Source organism: Dipodomys spectabilis, unplaced genomic scaffold (genome assembly GCF_019054845.1).
Source record: "Dipodomys spectabilis isolate Male_0828 unplaced genomic scaffold, ASM1905484v1 ptg000057l, whole genome shotgun sequence".
NCBI classification, from domain to species: domain Eukaryota; kingdom Metazoa; phylum Chordata; class Mammalia; order Rodentia; family Heteromyidae; genus Dipodomys; species Dipodomys spectabilis.
In genome coordinates this window covers 5126326-5151435 of record NW_024870734.1, presented here as the reverse complement: position 1 = coordinate 5151435, position 25110 = coordinate 5126326, and positions in this window count along the sequence as shown.

Below are 25110 nucleotides of genomic sequence, written 5' to 3'. Positions count from 1 at the left end.
AGAACTCATACTCAGGAATCTATGGTTAGCCCATAACCCTGAAAATCATTTACATCAGTTTGCATGTGTAAGTTAGTGCAGTACAGGGAAAATACAATGGTAATGAGATACAAGGCAGATGACATTAGAAATGAGAGATTCAAATGGTACAATTTTCTTTTTGATAGGTAAGTAGAATTTCCAGTGTGTGTGTGTGTGTGTGTGTGTGTGTGTGTGTGTGTGTGTGTGTGTGTATGACAGTCCTGGGGTAAGAATTCATGGCCTGGATGCTATCCCTAAGTTGTTATGCTCAAGGCTAGCATTCTACTACTTGAACCACAGCTCTGGTTTTTTTAGTGCTTAATTGGAGAAAAGAGTCTTATATAGACTCCTGCCTGCACTTGCTTGCAGTTATAATCTTCAGACCTCAACTTCCTGAGTGCTAATATTACATGTGTGAGCCATCACCACCTGCCCTCGACCTCTTACCTATAACCTCGGCCATCCTCTGAGTTCCAGAAGTGTATGTCTCACCAAGCTCACATTTTTTTGCCAGTGTTGTGGCTTGAACTCAGGATCTGGGCATGTTCCTGAGTTGGTTTTGCTCAAGGCTACATTCTATCATTTAAGCCACAGTGCCACTTTTGGCTTTTTCTATTTATGTGGTACTGAAGAATCCAACCCAGGGCTTCATGCTTGCTTGGTAAGCACTCTACCACTTAGCCACATTCACAGTCCAAGGTTTATTTCTAACAGGATCTATGAGGGTGGGATTTATTGGCATACACTTTTCAGCACAGAAATCGCTGGCCATAATACTTCCCAAGGCTATCTACAAATTTAATGCGATACCTATCAAAATTCCAACCTCATTCTTCAAAGAAATAGAAGAGGCAATCCAAAAATTCATATGGAACAATAAAAGACCCCGAATAAAAAAAACGCTCCTCAACGGAAAGAACACTGCTAGAGGAATATCAATACCAAATTTCAAACTCAACTATAAAGCCATAGTAATCAAAACAGCTAGGTATTGGCACAAAAACAGACCTCAGGACCAAGGGAATAGAGTGGAAACCCCAGAAATGAACCTACAGACCTATAGCCATCTAATCTTTGATAAGGGAGCTAAAAAAAATAGAATGGAAGAAAGACAGGGTCTTCAGTAAATGGTGCTGGCAAAATTGGTTAACTATTTGTAGAAAACTAAAGCTAGATCCTTATATATCATCCTGCAACAGAATCAACTCCAAATGGATCAAAGAACTCGTAGTCAAAGCAGACACTCTGAAAACATTACAGTTTGGAATAGGAGAAACCCTAGGTCTCCTTGGCGCAGACGAAAATTTTCTGAATAGAGACCCAGAAACACAGCAAATCAAAGAAAGTTTGGACAAATGCGATTGCATGAAGTTGCAGGGCTTCTGCATGGCAAAGGACATAGCTAGCAAGATCAATAGAAAGCCCACAGATCGGGAGAAGATCTGCACTAGCCATACAATGGACAAGGGTCTCATATCTAAAATATACTTGGAACTCAAAAAATTAAATCCCCCAACAACAAATCCTCAAAGAAACAACTGCCCAATAAAAAATTGGGCTAATGACTTAAAGAGAAACTTCTCTGAAGAAGAAAGAAGGATGGCCAATAGACACATCAGGAAATGCTCAACATCCCTAGCCATAAAAGAAATGCAAATCAAAACAACATTGAGATACTACCTCACTGCCAGTTAGAATGGCAAAAATCAAGAACTCTAATAACAACCGATGCTGGAGGGTATGTGGAAAGAAGGGAACCTTACTTCATTGTTGGTGATAGTGTAAATTTGTTCAACTACTTTGGAAAGTAGTATGGAGGGTCCTCAAAACTCTCCACATAGAGCTCCCCTATGACCCAGCAGTCCCACTTTTGGGCATTTACCCAAATGTTTACAAACAATACCACACTAAAGCTACCAGCACAACTATGTTTATTGCATCATTATTTACCATAGCTAAGGTATGGAACCAACCCAGATGCCCCTCAGTATATGAATGGATCAAGAAAATGTGGTATATATACACAATGGAATTCTATGCCTCCATCAGAAAGAATGACATTGCCCCATTTGTTAGGAAATGGAAAGACTTGGACAAAATTTTATTAAGTGAAGTAAGCCAAGCCCAAAGAAACATAGGTCCCATGATTTCCCTTATTTGCAATATCTAGTATATGTATGAATCAAGCAGAAAAGGTGACATAATGTGATGTTAGGAAAATGAACCCTGAGATATGTATTTTAAATATTTTTTTTCTTTCATGCATTTGTTTCTAATGCAATTATAAAATTATTTCTTTGTTGCTTTGTATGTCCCTCCCCCACAGTATAACCCCTGTTTTTACTGTATAAAAAAAAAGAATTCGCTGGCCATTTCATATCTTTTCCAGGATTTGGGACCAGTTTGAAACTCGGCAATGAGGAATGATGAATGAGTGATAGCCACTAGTCCTCAGAGATCTAGGCTCACATCCTACAGAGTGTTATGGAATATGGAGCCAGAACTTTCCACAACCCCTACCACTTAGGAACAGTGGTCTCCCTTAGAGGCAGCGGCTAGCTGCTAGATGATCCAGTGGGACAACTCAGCAAGAACATAATGCACCCATTGCATACCCCAGCCAAGGCAAGCCTTCAGTTATTAAATGGCAGAGAAGGATGCTTTGTTCAAGCTACAGGCTCAGACTTAGTACTCTCTGATGGCTTGTCGCAGCTTGCCTAGGTTGGGGATCTGGTCATGGGCAAACTGCTGAATGCCCTTCATCCACACATCATCCATAAATACACAGAGAAATGGAGTTACTGCCATCTTTTTTTTCTTTGACAGGATTGAGTTTGAAATATGAGCCTAGGCCCTATCCCTGATCTCCTCTTTCTCAAGGGTAGCTCTCAGCCCTTGAGCCACAGCCACAACCCATAGGGATATTTTCCTGTGACCTCTTAGAAATAAGAGTGTTGCGGACTTTCCTGCCCTGGCTGAATTAAAATTGGCATCTCTACATCTCAGCCTCCTGAGGAGATAGGATTACATACAGGAGCCTCTGACACCTGGATTTCTTTTCTTCTTTTGTTCTTTTTTCATCATGAAAATCTGAAATCTTCAGTGTCATTCAAATGGTTTGCATTCGAAGTAAATTTCCCAGGCCTGGAGTACTAATGCCAGGACTGCCACACACGAATGGAAGGAGATCCTGACAAACTCATTCCTATTTATGTGAATGCTAGTGGAATGTTATAAAAATAATTAAATTTGCAGTTAATTCATGATTATATTTTAGAAAGTCACACAAAAATTATTGCATTTACATCTTCCATTCTAGCACCATGTTACGATTCCCCTAATGGAAGGATATTGATTAATTTTTAATTAATGCTTTCATAAGTATTCAACTATGATACTTCATTAAATGGAGACATAACTTAATAACTAATTATTTGTAACTATATATATATAAAAAATTTAATGATATCCTCACATTCTCTCTCTCTACATATATATATATATATATGCATATATATACAGCAATCTACACATCTCTCTCTCTCTACATATATATACATATATATATATATATATATATATATATATATATATATATATATATATATATATATATATATATGGCACTACTGTGGCTTGACCACAGGTCCTCAGAACTTCCTGGCAGCTCAGTTTGTCAGAGGTTGATGTGCTAAGACTCTGACCCCATTTATGGATTGGGCATTGTAGGCTGTGAGTTGAAATCCCAGCATTGCCAAAAATTTATTCATGGAGTAAGAAGCTACTTTTGACACATTTTGTTTCCTGAAAAAATGTCCTGGGTCTCATATGTGCAAATATATCCTGTGTGATAGGATGTAATAAATGAAATGTTATATGTGTAATAATACTAAATGAATAAGGGTAATAAATACCATACTCACTAAGCTCATGTATGTATTTTTCCAGTGCTGGGGCTTCAATTCAGGCCTTGGGAACTGGTCTGAAATTCTTGTCTTCAAGGACGGTGAGCTTACGCTTCACCCACAGGGCCACGGAGATACCCAGATGCTGAGTTCAAATCCCAGACCTGCCAGAAAAATGGTGCAAATTCCAAGCCAGGGCCTTATTTTATTTTATTTTATTTTTGCCAAGCACGGGGCTTGAACTCAGGTCTTGGTATCTCTGCCACAGCTACACTGGGATCCTAGGATCCAAGTTCAAATCTCGGGTTGGCAAGAAATAAAATAAAATGGAGAAGGATAAAATGGAGAAATACACGAAGGTGGTTTTACATTTTTTCCCCTTTGAATTGTGACCATCCTGCGTGTAAATGACAAGGCCCAGAAAGTGTACATGATATTGCATGCTGATGTTTGGCTGGCTATTAGGGAAGCCATAGCCAAAACCTCAACTTAGGCCTGGAGGTTGAATCCAGGGACTGCCACTAAATCTTGGCCTGAGATTCGAAGAAACCCATTCCCATGTACATCCATAGGAATGTAATTTTATAACAGTAACAAATTAGTAATTACTGTATGAGTATACTATAAAATTATACACAACAATTATACTACATTGACTAATTTTCAATTAATACTTTATTATGTATTCAACCATGATACTTAAAAATGGAAGGAATAATTTTATTGTCAATAATGGGTAGTAATATATGTAATTTCATAATATACAGACACCTTTCTCTTGTTTTATACATATATAGGTATATATATGTATGTGTATATATATATATATATATACATATATATATACATATATGCCAATCTACACATTTATCTGTTCATACACTTGTCACTCCTGGGGCTCAGTGGTATAATGATGGCTAGTATATACAAAGCCCTGGATTTGATTCCTCACTACCATATGCATATAAAAATCCAGAAGTTGTACTCTCGCTCAAGCAGTCGAGCATTAGCATTGAGCATAAAAGCTTAGGGACTGTGTCTAGACTCTAACTCAAGGTCCAAGATGGGAACCTCATCACAGAGCAAGCCGGGAGTCTGTTGATTACAGCTGCCATATAAACTGTCTTAGTCAGAGGTATACTACTGCAACTCAGCCCCACAGAACCAGATGCTGCTGGCTTGCTCACCCCTGTCATCCAAGATTCTCAGGGGCTGAGATCTGACACTGGTGGGTTTTAAACCCAGCCCTGGCAGTATGTCTGTGAAACTCTGAGCTGTGGATCAAAGTGGATATATCTCTAGCCTTGAGCAAAAGATCTTAGGACAGTAACCCCAACTTTTTAGTGCAATCCCTGTGGCTGACTCCTATCCCCCCAAAAAATACCCCTCTGATTCATGAGATGTGAAGTTTGTGCTGCTTGTGATGTATTTCTGAAAGAATGGTGATACTGATGAAAGTACCCTAATACTAATGACAGCTTGTGGGATACATCTACTTGATGAGTCCTTCCTGGGGTGCTGGGGCTCTCACGGGATGCTATGTGCTGAGTCCTTCACAGGGTGCAGTGTGCTGAGTCCTGCATTGGGTGCTGGCTGCTGAGTCTTTCACAGGATGCTGTGTGCTGACTCCTGTAAAGAGGGTTATTTGCAGGCGGGCACCAGTGGCTCACGCCTGTAATCCTAGCTACTCTAGAGGCTAAGATTTGAGGATCGTGGTTCAAAGCCAGTCCGGGCAGGAAAGTCGCTGAAACTGTGATCTCCAATAAACCACCAGACAACTGGAAGTGTCGCTGTAGCTCAAGTGGTAGAGCACTAGCCTTGAGCTGATGAGCTGAAGGACAGAGTTCAGGCCCAGATTTCAAGCCCCATGACCAACAACAACAAAAAAAAAAGAGTGTTATGTATTTTGTCCTTCAAAGGGTGCATTCTTTCATCTTGTCCTTGTAAGAACTACACAACTGACATGAGTATGAAGAAAAGAATATTGAGGCTCAGATCTGTCCCCATGGCAGGGACAAAATTATGTACTACTGAAGACTAGTGATGTGTCTATAGGAGACAATAGTTTTGTCTTGATTTTTCTAAGTCATGAACTTTGAACTCAAGGCCTAGGCACTGAGCCATACTCTTGGGCTCAAGCTAGCACTCCACTACATGGAACCAAGGACCCCCTTGCAGCAGAGTGCCACATCTTAGGGTTCGATAACCAAGGTCTGTCATCGTGCCTTCTCAAGAAGCTGAGATCTGGGTTCCAAACTATTCCTTACACAAAAGGTACCATGAGACTATTATCTCCAATTCACCACTAAGAAACCTGAGGTGGAAGCTAGGTGCTTGTGGCTCATGCCGGTCATCCTAGCTACTCAGGAAGATGAGATCTGAGGATTATGGTTCAAAGCTGGGCAGGAAAGTCCTTGAGACACTTAGCTCCAATGAACCACCAGACAACCGGAAGTGGCTCTCTGGCTCAAGTGGTAGAGCACAAGATTTGAGCTGAAGAGCTCAGGGACAGCAGCCAGGCCCAGATTTCAACTCCTACAATGACAACAACAACAACAAAGACAGAAACAAACTAACAAACTTGAAGTAGAGGGCTGGGAATGTGCCTTAGGGGTAGAGTGCTTTGCATCTATAAAACCCTGGGCTTGATTTCTCAAAACCACATCAGTAAGAAAAAGCCTGAATCAGCTCTGTGGTTCAAGTGGGAGAGGGCAAACCTTGTACAAGAGAAACTAGGTAAAGTGCTCATGGCTTGAGTTCAAGCTCCAGGATTAATGTATGCACACACACATGCACTTACACTCACTCACACACAGAGAGAAAGCAGAAGTGAAGCTGTGACAAAGTGGTAAAGACTTTGGCTCTGAGCTAATGGTCAGCACCCAGGCCCTGTGTACAACCCCAAAACCTGCCACCCAGGGCCCAACTAGGAGAGGTCAAAGGTTTCAAAACCTGATGAGCTTCACCAGTCCTAGATGACAGGAAGCTTTGTGATATCCAACATGTGCTTCGATTTCCCAAGCTTCTGGAAACCTAGGAGAGGCATTATAGGCCCATCATTGCCAGCAATGAAACGTTTCATTATGTTCAGTGCCGTAGTTGTTTGCCAGAAAGACTCCTGAATTATATTGAGCACTGTATCTGAATACTGGAATATAGTCTCATAAAGGCAGGATAAGAGCACAGAACTTGGCCTGCCATGGGAGGTGACAAAAATGAAGGTCTCCTGTTAAAAGAGAGCACTGGGAAGAGAGATAGCTAAGGGTACAAGGAGGCCTTTTTTTCCTGACTTTCAGAACCCACCCACACATCCTCACTAATTGGCCCAGATGGAGTTATTTGGTACACAGCTGTACTGGAATGAGGTCATTTGTGTTCCTGTCCAGAGAATGAGGGAGACTTCCTCCAACAGGCCTGGGATGCAGAGAAACTCTCAGGCTACATTGGGAGCAGTGAGGGGAGCCCTGAAACATGCAATATCATAAAAGCACTCTCTGTGTTATGAACTCATTTTATTGAATATAACTTTCCTTGCTTGGTGCCATTCATCATGGCTACTCTGGTGTTTCACCTATGGAATACATCCATACATACACAAAGAAATTGGGGTACAGGTTTTTTTTGAGGGGGCAGGTCCTGGGGTTGAACTATGAGCCTAGGCCTGGTCCAAGAGCTCCTTTTGCTCAAGAGTACTGCATTAAGCTTGAGTCACAGCCCCACTTCTGGGTTTTTCTGTGATCTCTTAGAAATAACATTGTCAAAGACTTTCTTACACTGGCTGGTTTCAAACTCAAATTCTCTACATCTCAGCCTCCTGAGGAGCTGGGATTACACTCAGCAGGCACTTTCAAGTTCTTTCTTTTCTTCTTTGTTTTATAATCTGGACTGACTTATTAATAGGGTCATTTCTATGGTTGGGACTTATAAGTAAACTACCAATGTTCTTTACACGTGCTTTCTCTGAGAGTATTTTCTCTCTTCATCTTACTCTCTGGTCACAGGTTTGAAGCCAAAAGTGAGAAATGAGTGTTACAGGATTTAGGAACAAATGTCCACAGGACATGCCATTTCTGTCACTTAGCAGTGAGCTGCAGTGAATTTACTGTCTCAGGACATGAGGACCAAAATCTGAAGCGATCTTCATACTATCTGCATTGCTCCTTTTGCTTATAAAATGATCTAATAATTATGAGTGTTTTGTATCTCCAACCTTAAGTATCTAGGACACACTAGAAGCATGTTCCTGTTTCCATTTTTCTCTAGTACCTCTCGAGATTTAGACTAAAGATTTGGTGGAGTGGCTTCTAGGTGAATCCCTGAGGTAATCCTCTTGAAGCCTCCTCAGGAGATCTCCATTCAAAGCCCTAGGAGGAAAGGTTTATTGTCTCCAATAAACCACTAGAAAACCAGAAGGGGAGCAGTGGCCTAGAGGGTAGAGCTCCAGCTTTGAGAAAGAAAGCCAAGCAGGAGATACAGGCCAGACCAGGCAGGAAAGCCTGGGAGACACTTATGTTCATTTAACAACCAGATGGCTGGAAGTGGAGCTGTGGCAGTAGTACAACCTCAGTCTTGTGAAAAACAGCTGAGGAATGCATCGCGTCCTCAGTTTAAGCCATGGGATGGCCACAAAAGAAAATTCAAAAAGAGAAAGCCAAGTTTAGTGTCCTACTTACTTACGTGAGTGTATTACTTCCCTAAGTGCAAAGAGGCTGTATGCAAAATTCTGCCTTTATTTACTGATTTATGTTTTAGATATGCTCATTGTACATACTGCATTATTCTCTTCATTTCAGCCCTATTGCTTTTCACTTCCAGGGTTCTAGGCCTGTTTCCTTATATGATGCACACTGAAGCTCTCAGCAGCCTTTATTTACATTTTATTATGAGGCCAATACAGGAGCAGTCACAAATCAGGCAGGGAAGAGAAGATCAGAGTTCATAGAAATAAGCGGTATTCAGAAAATTATACTTGGGGACACAAAATGGTAGTATATATATGTAAAAACTACCATTAAGAAAAAAGATGAGGGGGTTGGGAATGTGGATTAGTGGGAGAGTGCATGCCTAGCATGCAAGAGGCCCTGGGTTCCATTCCTCAGTAACACATACACAGGAAAATCCAGAATTGGTGCTGTGGCTCAAGTAGCAGATTGCTAGAGACAGTGCCCTGGCCTTAAGTTTAGCCCAAGAAATGTCAAAGAGATAACTATGTAGGTAGTTAGGTAGGTAGGTAGGTAGGTAGTAGGTAGGTAGATAGGTAGGTAGGTAGGTAGGCAGGTAGGTGGGTTTTTACATAGATAGGTAGATACATACATACATACATACATACATACATAGAAAGACAGGAAGAAAGAAAGAAAGAAAGAAAGAAAGAAAGAAAGAAAGAAAGAAAGAAAGAAAGAAAGAAAGAAAGAAAGAAAGAAAGAAAGAAAGAAAGAAAGAAAGAAAGAAAGAAAGAAAGAAAGACAGGAAGAATGACAGAAAGAAAGAAAGGACGAAAGAAAGAAAAAAGAAAGAAAGAAAGAAAGAAAGAAAGAAAGAAAGAAAGAAAGAAAGAAAGAAAGAAAGAAAGAAAGAAAGAAAGAAAGAGAAAGAAAGAAAGAAAGACAGGAAGAATGACAGGAAGAAAGAAAGAAAGAAAGAAAGAAGGAAGAAAGGAAGGAAAGAAAGAAAGAAAGGCCTATAGATAGATAGTTAGATAGATAGATATAAAAATGATAGATAACGCTGGTCTTGGACTTCAGGAGGAAAGAAGGGAACAATTCCCAGTCATGAGGCCTTCTGCAGTGTGCCAGGACACCAGCATCACCTTCACACAACCACAGAGCAGGAAGAATGTCTCTTTCCCACTTCTCAGGCAGCCGAAGGCCCCAGATCCAAGAGGGCAGAGCCAGGTTCTAACTCAGCTGCTTGGAGACAAAAGAGAAATGACCCTGCCTCACCTTGGACTGGGGATTAGCAATAATGATGTGGAGAATGAAGGAAGGAGAAAAGACTGGCAGAAGTAGAAGAAGGGCCTTTAAATCTGATAGATGGAGAGTAAAAAACCCACTCCCTAAGACCAGAGAGCAGGGCTTTTCTACTCTGTTCCTCGCTCTCCCTAACTAAACTGGCTCTCTATTGGTAACCTAAAGATAGCCTGAGGCTACCTTCACCTGTCATTGTTTGAGGAAGCTGAGAAAAACCTGACCCTGGTGTAACTCTAACAAATGTTTCAGGTTTTCCCCCATTGCTGGCTGTGCCTGAAATGAGTGATGTGGTTGTGCAAGTCACTTCCCTGTTGAATTTGTATATTCTGCCTCCTTGTCCTCTTCACCTAGCCTGGCTTTTGAAACTGTTTTCTGTCCTTCAAATAGTGTTACACTGGAGTTATTCCTGCTAACAGTGCCAGGGCTTGGATCCTGAGAACTTCATTTGAACCCAGGATGGGTCGATGGGTCAAGAACACTAAGAACATTTAGAGTAACTTCTCATCACCAAGGGAAAAACAAGAAGCTCTTGAACATCTGACCTTTCAGACGTGGAAGTCAGAGTGTCATAGACTTTCCTGCACTGGCTGGCTTCAGAGTGATCCTAAGACCTCAGCCTCCTGAGCTAGGGTGATGCACAAGAGCTACTGGGGCTTTGCTAGGTTCAGACGTGTAATGACATTGACAATACAAGTCAACTGCTTATCACACAGGGCTTGGGGACCATATTAAGCCTTTCAACATTGGACCTTTCAGAACCCTGTGGACACAAGGTTACAATGCTAGAGTCTGTGAGGATGGGAATGTGGATCTGCTACACTTAAGCCTGGAGGTTTGACTCCAGCATTGATTTTCCAGAGAATGTTCTCATAATTAGCGAATAGGAAACATACTTTGATTAACCCTCAATTTTATTCCAGTTGTGTGTCTTGTATCAACCCTGGGCACTGTCCCTGAGCAATTCAGTCAAGACTAACCCTCTACCACTTGAGCCACAGCTCCACATGGGATTTTTTAGTGGTTCACTGGAGATAAGAGTCTAACAGGCTTTTCTTGCCTAGCCTGTATTTGAACTGTGGTCTTCAAATCTCAGCCTCATGAGGAGGTAGTTTTCCAGGTGTGAGCCACTGGCATCTGGTCTATTGTTTTTGAAAGTCCTGGGGATTGTTTTTCTCAAGGCTAGCATTCTACCATTTGAGCCACTCCACCTCGTCTGGCCTTTTCTGAGTATATGGCACTGAGGATTCAAACCCTGGTATTCATGCATGTTGAGTGAGCTCTTTACCACTATACCACATTTCTAGCCTCCCACTTACAATTTTATCCCACAACTTGCCTGTACTCAAGAAAAAGCTTCTCAGTATAAATCATCTAGAGACATCCCTATAGGAAGGTGTCCAAAGATAAATAGGACAAAGCTCATTCTTGGGAGAGACTATAAACGTGAGAAGACTGTGACAATTGCCTCCATTTAATTATGTATCATGTTTCAACACAAAAATTTTTAATGATAAATGAATCAATGTCTTAAATTATTGTGTATAATTTTATAATAGATGTGCAAAATATAAATTAGAATGATAATATAAATAGAAAAACAATAAAAAATGAATCAAATAAAAAATAAAGTAAATACAAAATCAATCATGAAAATCATAACATGTAAAAAACATACACATGTAAGTATATATCATATATTACACATGTATAGAAATATATTTTCCATTGCAGGGCCCTCATTCAGGATATGGGAACTCTAGCCTGAATTTCTTTTCCTCAAGGACAGTAAATTTTTCCTTCTCCTATGGTATAAAAGAGTTACCTGGAATGTGAGATCAAATCCCACCAATGGTATAAATACTGGCCCCAGTTCCAAGACAGTGACTTAATTTTTTAATGGAAGCAGTTTATTCATTTTCATGCTGAACATTAAATAAAAAGCAGTGTAGAATTTTGTACATCTATTCAGACATCCTTCCTTTAACCTCAAAATGCTTCTCAGAATACTACATTGTCTATTTTTTGTATGGTTTTATTGTAAAAATGTTGTACAGAGAGGTCACAGTTACATGAGCAAGGTCATGAGTATATTTCCTATTGAGCATTGTTACCTCCTCCTTTGTTTTCCCCCTACCATCCCTTACCTCCCTTCTCCACAAAGACTCCCCCTGCCAAGCTCAGTGACTTAATTTTTTAATTTTGTCTTGGCACGGGGTTTGAACTCAAGTAGTAGTAAAGCTGCACTTTCCCTCACATTGCTACAAGTTCCTGAGTTCAAATCCCAGTCTAGGAAAGAAAACTGGCAGAAATTCAAAACCAGGGAGCTCTATTTTTTTAATTTAGTTAAATAATCAATTTTTGTCTTTTCTCTTTTTTCTTTTTTTTTTTATTTTTTTGGCCGATCATGGGGCTTGAACTCAGGTCGTGGCAACTCTGTCTCAGCTTCGATCAACGTAGGCTGGGTGCAGCCTCGGGACCCATACCCAATCTTGGAATCCTAGGCCCAGAGGGCTTGCAGAAAGAAAAAAAAAGTGAGATAGCACAAAAATTAGCAAGCTGCAGAGGGCTGGGGGTTTAATTTTTTTTTCTTTGCATGGTAACTATCCTGGATCTGAATGCCATGGGTGCAAAGTGGACCTCGCCTGCCATTGCTGAAGGCTGTCAGGCTAGCAGGGAAGCCATAGGCAAACATATCAACATAGGCCCTGGGTTCAAATCCAGGTTCTGACAATTACCAATGGCAGGAGATCACAAGACACTCATTCCTATGTATAGGAATACCAATTAAAGAGAAGTTTGTGCATTGGTTGAGCCTAAAATTTGATGCAATAGTCCTAGGACAATGATTGATTTTAATTTCATGCTTCATTAAGCATGAAAAGAATAATATTCCTTTAATTATGGTATAGTAAACACCTAAGAGGTGGTAGGAATGTAGTATATGTCATTCAATCATACATAGGAGGCTATGGTACTTTTTACCAACATATATTTATTTGTATACTACTGACTGCCTATCCTTGTATCGCTGTTTTGGCCAATCCTGGGTCACGATTTCAGCACCTGGGAAACACCTCACAGCTTCATTGGCTAGAGGCTGCTATGCTCACACTCACCCATTCATGAATTGTACCTGTTAGGCCCTGAGTTCAGATCCTAGCACTGCTAAAAATTTAATCTTGGAGTATGAAGCCAAGTGTGACACCTGTTTTCCTTTTATGGGAGAGTACTGGGTGTCAGGTATAATGGAGAACACATCTACAAATCTAGATGGTATGTGATAGGATGTAAACAATGTAATACATAGTTAGGATTCATCACAGTCAATAAAATAAATGGTAAATTAATGAAAAATATAAAAAATACAATCAATAACCACACCATACATAATATAGACTGAACATCTGTATGGAAGTTTAATCCTATCTTTAAAATATGTAAAGGAGTACATTTTCCAGGTCTGGGGCTTGAATTCAGACCTAGGGAACAGACCTGACATACTGGTCTTCAAGCATTGCGAGCTTCCCCCTTCCCCACAGTGCAACAGAGTTACCCAGACCCCGGGTTCTAATTCCAGGACTTGTAGACAAAAAAAAAAAAATGGCACACATTCCAAGTCAGGGAGCTTCATTAGCATTTTTAATATTTTTTAAGTTAACTTCGCCTTTATTTGATATATATTGATTTTATAGCACGAGAGTTTTTCAAAAAAAGGGGTTTAAACATTTACATTTCAGCATAGTACATAGGTGTTTCTATTTTGACCATCTGCCCTGAAGAGTGAGAATGAAAATAAGGATATCATTTCTCCCTAGAATGTCAGGACAGATGAATTTATTTCTATTTAGTGTTATTTCCACAATTATAAACTCTCTGCATTTGTGTCATATGAGTTTTCCTCAGTGCCTACCACGAAATACACTAGGGGAGTCCACATAGCACAAAATGTTGGGTTTCTGAATAAAACCTCAATAAAGTGGATTGTAAAATGAAAAACAAAAACAATGGGACTGGGATGTATCTCAGTAGTGGAGTATTTGCCTAAAGAGCATAAGACCCTGGCAGAAAAGTTTCCTAAAGCTCAGAATGTTAGAATTTTATGATCTTCATGAACAAACTTTTTTTAAATTTTATTTTTTGGCCCTGGGGCTTGAACTCAGGGGTTATCCCTGTCCTCTTCAGCTCAAGGCTAGGGATCTACTACTTGAGTCAGAGTGCCACCTCGGTTTTCTAGTGGTTTATTGGAGATAAGTCTCATGGACTTTCCTGCCTGGGCTGACTTTGAACCACCAACCTCAGATCACAGCTTCCTGATTCTGAGAAAAGAAACTTGGAATACACTTTTAGTACAAATAATTTATAATGCAATGGTTAAGGCACTAATTCAGAAGTATTTTTTCATTGGCTGGATTCTTAGTTTATTTAAAGATATATATATATATATATATATATGTATATGTATATATATACATGGATTATTAATATATTTATATACATATATTATTAAAAACATAGCTTTGAAGTGCACCTAAGATCTTATGTGCTAATGTAAAGTTATACAACTGAACAAGCTTCATTTTTTTTCAGTTTGGTTGGTACCTTAAATTAGGTGGGGTTTGTGTATTGTCATTTTGTTCTCTGTTTTTGGAGGATTTCTCTCCCTTTTATCCCCCTACCTCCTCTCCTCACATTTGAACTCAGCTTGCTCTTTCTTGGCTTCGTTGTTCATAGCTGATTTTCTACCACTTCAGCTATGCCTGGAGCCTGACATTTGCCAGTTAATTGGAGATGATATCTCTCAGGCTTTTCTGCATTCATTGGCTTTGAAATTTCATCTTCCAGGTCTCAGCCTCCTGAGTAGTTTACAGATGTGAGCTACTGTGGTGCCTAGTGATAAACGAGACTTTGGTTGGTGTATTCTTTCTGTTTTTCTAAGGATGGAATCTTCTACTATAGTATTTCTGTGAATGTCCTGGATCTGAAGTAAGATATATAATACATATGCAAATCTGTATAATTTTCATAAGATGTAGTAAATTTAATATGTGTTATAAGTGTAATAATAGTCTATAAATATAATGAATGAATAATACAAAAAAGCAATATGCAGTAAACATAAGTATGTGGATATTAATCATTTCAAATGTGTATGAAAATTAATTTACAGGGCTGGGGATTGAATTCAGGCCTAAGGAAGAGGCCAGAATTGCTTTTAATCAAAGAGGGTGAGTTTCCCCATTCCCCATAGTGCATTAGAGTTTCCCAGACTCCAAGTTCAAATACCAGTCCTGGCAGAAAAAAAATGAGCACTCATTCCAAGCCAGGGAGCTCCATTAGTATTTTTAATATACTAATTTTTTTATTTTATTTTATTTTCTATATATTTCATTATTTTATTGTTTTATTTATTTATTTATTTAGCCAAGCACGGAGCTGGAAGTTAGGTTGTGGAAACTCTGCCTCAGCTTCCATTACCCTAGCCTGGGTTGGTTCAGTCTCTGGACCCACAGCCTTTCCTGGGATTCTAGTCTTCAGGGGCTGATAGGAAAAAAAAGTTAAAATGGCAAGGAAAAATAGCCATGAACTGCAAACAGTTAGAGGTTTCTCAGTTTACTTTCCTTGCATGGTGATAATCCTGGGTCCAAATGACACAACTGCAACCTGTAGGTCACCTGGCATTGCTGTCATCAGGCTGTCAGCGAAGCCATAGGCCAATCTGTGCACCTAGGCCCTGAGTTTGAATCCCGGTCATGACATTTACAAATGGCTGGAGAGCATAAGAAACTATTGCCCCTCCATAGGAACACCAGAGGAATGTGGTCAATGTCATGGTTGGAAGACTAGTTTGTCAATTAGTCTAGCATAAAATTAAACCCAGAATTCACAAGATATGGATTGATTTTAATTTATAGTTTATTATGCATTAAAATAATACTCTGTGTGTGCGTGTGTGTGTGTGCGTGTGTGTGTGTGTGTGTGTGTGTGTGTGTGTGTGTGTGTGTGTGTGTGTGTGTTGTCTGTAGTGGGTCCTGAACTCTGGGCCTGGGTGTTGTCCCTCAGCTTTTCAGCTCTGGTTTAGTGTGGTACCATGTGAGACACAGCGCCATTCCTGGCTTTTTCTGATCATGTGTTGCTGAGGAATCGAACCCGGGACTCATGCATGCAAAACAAGCACTTTCCCAATGAGCCAACTTCCCAGCCCCTAAAAGAATACTATTGATTAAATGGAGTCCTCACTAAATACCTGAGAATCACTAGGAAGGTACTATATGTCATTGAATACTAGATAGACATCACTGGCAATATCTAAATATCTAAATATATATTTATTTGTATACCACTGTCTGCATAGAAATGTATTGCTATTTTGGCTCAAAGGAAAACAAAATGAAACCAGCATCGAAAAAAAGACACAAACCACGGACGGTCAGCAGTTTCTGTTTTCCTTCCTTGCACGTTGACCATCCTGGGTGTGAAAGACATGGCTGCAACCTGTAGGTCACCTGGCAGTTCTGAAGGTTGGCGCTGTCAGTGAAGCCATAGGCCAACATGGACACTAGGCCCTGAGTTCAAATCCTGGTCATGCCACTTACAAGGGGCTGAAGAGCCTAAGAAACTATTGCTTGTCCATAGGAACACCAGAGGAATGTGATTAATGTCATGGTTGGATGAGTAGTCGCTCAATCAGTCTTGCATAAAATTAGACCCAATAATCACTGGACAGGATTGATTTTAATTCATAGTTTATTATGCATTAAAAGAATACTATTGATTAAATGGAGTCCTCACTAAATACATGAGAATCGGTAGGAAGGTAATATATGTCATTGAATACTAGATAGACACCTCTGGCAGTACCTAAATATCTAAATTTATATTTGGGTTGGGAAAGTGGCTCAATGGTAGAGCTCTTGCCTTGCATGACTGAGGCCTTGGGTTCGATTCTTCAGTACCACATAAGCAAAAAGCCGGAAGTGGCACTGTGGCTCAAGTGGTAGAGTGCTAGCCTTGAGCTGAAGAGCTGAGAGACAGCGCCAGGCCCAGAGTTCAGGCCCCACGATGGAACCCCAAAATAAATAAATTTATATTAATTTATTTACCACCATCGTCATAGAAAGTTACTGCTATTTTGGACACACCTGGGGCTTGCTCCCAGGTCCTGAGATCCACTTGGCAGCTGAATGGGCTAGAGTGGTGCTGACACTCACCCATTCATTAATTGGGCCTCTCAGGCCTTCACATCAGGTCCCATCATTACCAAAAATTTCTTCCTGGTGTAAGATTTCAAGGGTGACACCTGTTTTCCTTTTCTGTACAAGTTCATAATATGTCTGCAAAGTTACATTCTATGGAATAGATGGGAATAAATGTAATAAATGTTATAGGTGCACTTACCGTCCATAAAATAAATGCTAAGTAAATAAATAAATGGTAAAACACAATGTATCACTCCAAAAAACATGATATAGACTGAATATATTGATGTAAGTATAAATCATAAATTTAACATGTCTATAAATGTTATGAGGTGCTTGAATTCATAGGAAATGATAGGCAAGATGTATGGCACAACAATTAGTTTTAAATAAGAGTTCATGAAGTGTGACAATAAGAATCATATTCAGGAATTGCAGGCATTGGGAAAGATCCAAGAATCGGTACTCAAATGGTAGATAGGATTCGAACACAGCTCACTACATCTCCTACTCTATCCAAATAGGTAATTAGCATACTAGCTTCAGCGTATGAATGGATGAATATTGTGCCTCATCCCCACCCTGGGGCTCAATCTCAGGTCCTAGGTAAGGCCTAGCTCCTTAGTGGCTCACAAGCTGATGGGCTCATGTGGACCTATTTGGCTGTTGGGCTTCCTAGAACCCAAGTTCATATCCCAGCACTACCAAAAGGTTTATTCTGATGTGAGAAGCCAATCTTTGCACCTGTTTCCCTGTACTGTGCAAGTGCTGGGTCTCAGCAAGAGTCAAGAAAGGATATGCAACCCTAGATCTGTGGGAATAAGTTGTCATCCATGTCAGCACAGTTTTATATGTCATCCTATGCTCAATAAAATACACAATACATCCCTGAAAAAGACACAACATAAAAAAATAACTACACTGAATGCAAGATGCATACCATACCTGTATGTAAATAGAGATCCTATGTTTAAAAGAGCTGGGCTTCTTATTTTGTCCAGTGCTTGGGCTTCAAATCAGGCCCTACACCAGGCCTGACATTCTAGTCTTCAAGGATGGTGAGCCTCCCCTTCCCCCACAGTGCAACAGAGTTACCAGACCTGAGTTCAAATCCCAGCACTGACAAAAGATTCATCCTGATGTCAGAAGCCAGTCATGGCACCTGTTTTCCTCTCCTGTGAAAGTTCTGGGCCTCAGCTAGGAAGGAGAATGAATGCATAGGCAACCATATAACAATGGGAACAGGTTGTCATCCATGTGAGCACAGTTATAACTGTCACCATACTCAGTAAAATACACAATAACTCCATGAATTAGACACAAATTAAGGAGAAGTGCACCGAATTGAAGATGCTGTCTGCACATGTATGTCAATATAGATGCTATCTTTAAATTATGAATTTAGGACTATCCTGGCCTCAGCTTCAATCACCTTAGGGTGGCGGGCTGCCATGGGCCCATAGTCAATCCTGGGATCCTAGGCCCTGAAGTCTTGCAGGAAAACACACATACACACACAGAAAAAAAAAGCCACGGGATGGATTTTTAACAATGTTTCCTTTCCACGGTGATTATCCTGGGTCTGAATGACACGCCTACAATGGGTACTTCACCCTGCATTGGCGAAGGCTAGTGGGCTATCAGGGAAGCCATAGAACCATGCAGCAATGTTGGCCCTGAGTTCAAGTGCTGGTCCTGACACCTACCAATCAGGGGATTTCCCAAGAGACTCATTACTATGCATAGGAACACTGATGGAATGTGAGCAAACTCATGATTGAGAAGCTTCTCCATGGATCAGTCTAGTCTAAAATTAGACACAATGATCCTAGGATGCTGACTGATCTTATTGAATAGTTTATTAAGCATGAAAAGAATCTTATTCTTTCAATGGCGGCATAATAACTACCTAAGAGTTGGTAGGATCGTAGTTGATGTCATTGAATCCTAGGTAGATGTCTCTGGCACTCTATACAAATATATATTTATTGGTATACTACCACCTGCCTATCCATGTATGGCTATTTTGTCCACCCCTGTGGCTCGATGTCAGGGTCTGGGAATTCATTTTCCTGGGATTGAGGTTGCCGTTTTGACACACCCATTCATGAATTGGTTCTGCTAGCCCCTGAGTTCAGATCTCAGCACTGCCCACAATTGGATCGTGGAGTAAGAAGCCGAGTGTGACAACTGTTTTCCTTTGATCTGAGCATTCTGGGTGTCAGACATGATGGAGAACACATCTAAAAATCTAGATACTATGTGATAGGATGTCATCAAAATAATAAATGGAATGTGTTACCACAGTCAATAAAATAAATGGTAAATAAATGAATAAACAGAAATACAATAAATAATCACAACAAACAGGATATGTACTGAACATCTATAAGTAAGTACAAATCCTATCATTACAATGTATATAAATAGTATGTTTCCCAGGGCTGGGGCTTGAATTCAAGCCGAGGGACTAGGCCTGACTTTCTTGTCTTCAAGCACGGTGAGTGTCCCCTTTGTCCACAGTGCGGCAAAGTTACCCAGACCCTGAGTTCAAATCCAAACCCTGGCAGAAAAAAATGGCACCAATTGCAAGCCAGGCAGATCATTTTTTTTTTTTGTTTGTTTGTTTGAGAAACAAGGTCGTGAACTCAGGTACGGCAACTCTAACTCAGCTTCCATCACCCTAGTCTGGGGTGCAGCTACTGGAACCACAGGCGAACCTGGGATCCTAGACCTCCAGGCCTTGTGGTGGGGGTGGGGGGAATGTACATAGAAGAAGTGGTGGGATGGCTTTTTAACATTTTGCACCATGATCATTTGGGTCTGAATGACACAGCTCTAAAGTGTACTTCATCTGGTATTGTTGAAGGCTGGCAGGGTACTGGGGAAGACATAGTCCAGAAGGGCAATATAAGCCTAGAGTCGAATCCCAGTCATGGCACTTCTGAATGGCGGGAGATTCTAAGAGACTTGTTCCCATTTATAGGAATACTGATTGAATGTTGTAAGTGTCACGGTTGAATGAGTTGCTCATGAATGGTACTCATATAAATTTAGACATCATGATTTCAGTAGGCTGATTGATTTTATTTAATATGAATCAGTAAAAGACAACTTTTTGTTACAGAGACACAATAATTTCAGGACACTGATTTACTTAATAGTTTATTAAGGATGAAAACCACATTAATTATATGGAGGCATAATAAATACCCAAGAATTGTTAGGAATGTAGTCTATATAACTGAATAATGGATAGACATCTCTGGAACACTATATATATATATATATATACATATACATATATTAGCATACTACCATGTGCATGCCAATCTGTTCTTATTTTGTCAACCCCAGGGGCTCAATCTCAGGTCCTGGGAAAGGCCTGTCAGCTCAGTTTGTCCCAGGATGGCATGTTGACACTCAATCTTTCATGAATTTGGCCCTGTAGGCCATGAGTTCACATGCCAGCACTCCCAAACAATGAATCGTGGAGTAAGAAGCAGATGGTGACACATGTTTCCTTTTCTGTGAAAGTCCTGCGTGTCAGGTATGAAGTGGAATACATATGCAGACCTATATCCTATGTAATCAATGTAATCAATATTCTCTGTGCCATAATAGTCAATAAAATAAATGGTTACTACATGAACAAAACAAAAGGTAAAATAAATAACTACACTGAATGAAATATGGAGTCAATATATGTATGTAAATATAAACCATATATTTAAAGTGTACACAAATAGGATGTTTTCTTGTGGTGGGGATCGATTTCAGGCCTAAGGAACAGAATTGAACTTCTTGACTTCAAGAAAGCAAGCTTCCCCTTCCTACACAGTGCAACAGAGTTACCCAGACCGTGAGTTGCAATCCAACTCCTGGCAGAAAAAAATGGCATCTCTATGCTATGTGACAACCAATTCTTAGGTATTTCATTATTTCTCCTTTTAATGAATATAATTTTTTAAATGCTTCGTAAAGTATTGATTAAAATCAATCAGTATCCTAGAATATAATTGTATATAATTTTATCCTAGAATCATTCAAGAACTGCCCATTCAATCATGACATACATCACATTCCATTGGTATTCATATGGATAAAAATGAGTTTCTAGGATCTCCTGCCATTTGGAGGTGGCAGGACGAGGATTCATATTGTGAGCTACAGCTCCCACCACTTAATCCTGAAGATAGGGAACTCACCGGTCTGTCCAAGATCATCAGCAAGATCAATGATTAAGCAGGCACCAGTGGCTCTCAGCAGTCCTCCATGATATTTACAAGGCTGTGAAAGGAGGTTCATGGTCAAAATCACCCTAGGCTGGAAAGTACTTGAGACCCCTGTCTAATTTCAGTGTCAACAATGCCAGAAGTAGAGCCGTGTGGCTCCAGTGGTAGAGGGGTAGATTTGATCAAAACCAGCTCATCGACTATGCTTCGATCCTGAGTTCAATGTCCAGGACTGGCAACAAACAGACATACACAACAATCTGTGCAGCCATCCGGCCGTCTGTTGGTTGACACCACTACCAGTAGTTGAGGAAGGTAGAGGTAACTGAGGGCTAAGCAAGAGTCTCGAGGCGAATTTGGAGTACAATAGGAAATTGACGACCTAGTCAGTTAGTGGGAGAATAGAGCATTTCCCAGAGCCTGGGAATATGGCCAGCCCATCTTTCCCATCCTAGTGCGCAGATGCCTGAAACAACAAGACTCTGAGACAGAGCTGCGGGCAACAAATTACTGCCAGAACACCAGAAGAATCCTCCCATCAGACCTTCAACATTCAAGAAAACAAAGAATACAAAAAAGGGAAGGATCCCAAAGACAAACACCACTGGGGAGGGTGATTCAACACGGAGTATCTGGCCAAAGGTGATGCCTACCACAGGCTTCCCCTGCCTTTGGACACAGTAACAGCCACCAGAGTCCAGAGTGTCAAGGGTGCCGATACCATAAAGGAGCTGCAGAGGTGCTACCAACATGTGGTGATTGCCCTGGACTGCAGCAAAGAAGAAACCAGGTGCTCTGTGCCAAGATCCAACCACTGAAGCAAGAAAAGAAAGACCTGCAGAATTGACAAGAGAAAGAGAAGGTAGCCCAAGTGCACAAAGCACCAAAAACAGAGCTAGACATCCATTAGCTACCCATACAGAGGTTGGTTTTGGCAGAAAGTAATTTACAATCGGCACCAGCCCAAATGCAGCTCATGGCTGATGACAGAGAAATGGAGCATGAAGCTCTCACCAGCTGCCTACAGGCCACAGAGCAGTGCATGGAGGAGCTGGAGATGGTGGCTTCTGTGGTTCCTACTTACAGAAGGAGACTGAAATGTTGTTCAAACAGCTGAATGATGTAACACTTCAGCTCAAGGAAAAGACCAGAAGCTTCTATGACCTGGAGCAACTGAACACAGAGTTTTAGGAGAAGCTGGGAGCACTCTGGACATAGAGGAGCCACAGGAAGAACAGAATCTGCAAGTTCCAACAAGTGCTGCAGAAGCCTGATGTACTGAAGAGACTACAGCACAACCTGAGCTGAATGGTAACTTAGTGAATCTGGAGACAGACACCTTCGTGCAGAACTTGAGCATTGAGAGGTCCACGCAGGAGGAGGAGGCCTGATGGCCGACCGAGCAGGTAAACCAACTGACAGAGGAGAAGGAGTGAGGATTGAGGTAGGTGCTGCACCTAGAGAATAGCTGGGGGAACTGAGAACGAAGCTGGCAGAACCATGGACCCCCGAGGGTCCATCTCAGGAGAAGCAGCAACTGCAGGCCCACGCCTACCACACGCAGATGGGGTTTAAAAACGTGGAGGAACAACTTCATATCTAGGACCAGGAAAACCAGAGGCTTCATCTCCAGATTGCAAAGCAGCAGGAGCAACTGGTAAGACTAGATGAAAAAACCAAGGATCAAGACCCCATGATGTGCATGTGTGTGCAACACACAGCTGGAGGAGCAGCTGGCCATGCTGCGGGGCACTCTCCACAGGGTGAGCAGTGAGAAGGAGGATCTTACCAGCATCCTGGACTCAGAGCAGCAGGTGAAGAAACATCCGCAGGAACAGCTGGGCTGCTGAGAGGAGAAGATAGAAGAATGGAAAGAGTGTCTGAGAGAGAGAGAGCCAAGCAGCTCATGAGCTGCAGGAGCAGCAGGAACAGTCCCTGGCCCAGCTGCAGGAGCTCAGAGCCAACTGTCAGCAGCACATCACTTCCAATGAGCAGCTGTGCTCCAAGTAGCAGGTCCTACAGTAGCACCTGCAGAAGCAGACCCAGCTGTTGGAGCAGCTGAAACAAGTACAGGGTCCGACCAAATGGAAGGACTAGGTGGTGCCCCCAAAGTGGCAGGAGAGTTTCAAGTGCCTGGAAATGACCAGTCTACAGGAGGAGCATCTGCAGTCCCAGCTGAGCTTCCTGTTTTTCTCTGGGCAAGGGGAAGCTGTGAACCCTGGAGAAGCAAAAGCTGAGGAAGCAACTCTCCTCGATGTGCCCATGGCAGAGGATGGAGATGTCCCCTAACCTGAGAGGGATGTGGCACTGTTAGCACTCTCAGAGGATGAGATCCACAGGAGGAAACTCCTGCCGGACTGCTGCAGGCACTCCCCCTCCCCCGGACAGCTCAGTGCCAGATAGAGCCGGAGCCACAGGTCCCCTGCCCCGTGACCTGCCACCACAACATGTGAGATTATGGGAAGTGGGACATGTGGGCATCCGAGAAGAAAATCTGCTTCATCCACAATCTCCTGATGAGGTGGACTTCCAGAGTCCTGCAGGTGAGCTCCACCATTGATGCAACCAGCTGTCGGCACATATCCGCACCGTCCAGGAATCCATCCTGGCATGGAAAGGACAGTTGTTCATTCTGGATCAGCTGTGTCAGGAGAAATCCAGGTGCATGTGAAAGCTGTCCCAGGAGAACATGAAGAGTAGATAGCTGCAAGAGCTCCTGTCACTCCTACACGGGGCTCCAGATGCCGACACAGGCTGAGCTCCCCACCAGTGCGGCTGCTTCAGAGGCCTCAGGCTCCTGGGTGGGCAAAATGAGGGAGGCACAGAAAAGTTTTGAAGAATTGCAACTTCAGGATAGTGTGGAAACTGCAAGAGGAGAGATCAGGGTTCCCTGCCCCGTACAGGACTCCCCCACAGAGCATGTCCTGATGCAGCTCCCCACATCCAGAACTGCCCACAGCTGGTGCGCTCAGGCTTGCAGTACTCTGTCCCTTTTTTTCTGTAGACTGATGGGGATGATGACTCCCTTTGTGACATACTGAATCCCAAAATCCTCAGCAGCCACCAGAACTAGGTGGCTAGGTGGGCTTTTCTAGGCCTCCATGGGCCTGGTGGTAAGAAGGGTAAACTGCGGGCCAAGTAGAGCAGAGGCTGCTGGGAGGAGGCCCAAATTCCAGGGACATCTAATGGCCCATTGGTGGACAGGGAAGATGCCCATGTTATGCTTATCACAAAGAATAAATTGTTTCCAAAGGGAAAATAAAGCCTCCACATAGATTTGTCTTCGAGTTATGGGGCTTGAACTCAGGGCTTGGACACTGTCCTTGAGCTCTATTTGATCAAGACTGGTGGTCTACAAGTTGAGTCCCACCTCCCCTTCCAGCTTTTTCTTTGTGAAATCGAACCCAGGGCTTCAGGCTTGCTAGGCGACCACTCTATCACTGAGCCACATTCTCAGCTAGGATGATATCTCCCCCTTCCCCTCCTCCCCCCCCCACCAAACCCATATGGCCAATCCTCAGATAAATAGGAATTAGGGGCTAGGATGAATATGAAGCACAAGTCTGGTTCACAGTGAAATACTTCCCTGCCTCCTCTTCGACATCCTTATTTAAAGTTTCTCTTTTACTATTGAGGGATGAGAGAGGGAGAGGGATGTCTGAGAGAAGTACACCAAGAACAGTGGCCCCCTGAGTCCCACAGCCTCCCCCACACAAGTGGTCCTACAGATTCCCATCTTACCTGACTCAATATTGTGTCTACACTGTCTCCCTACCCCTGCAAG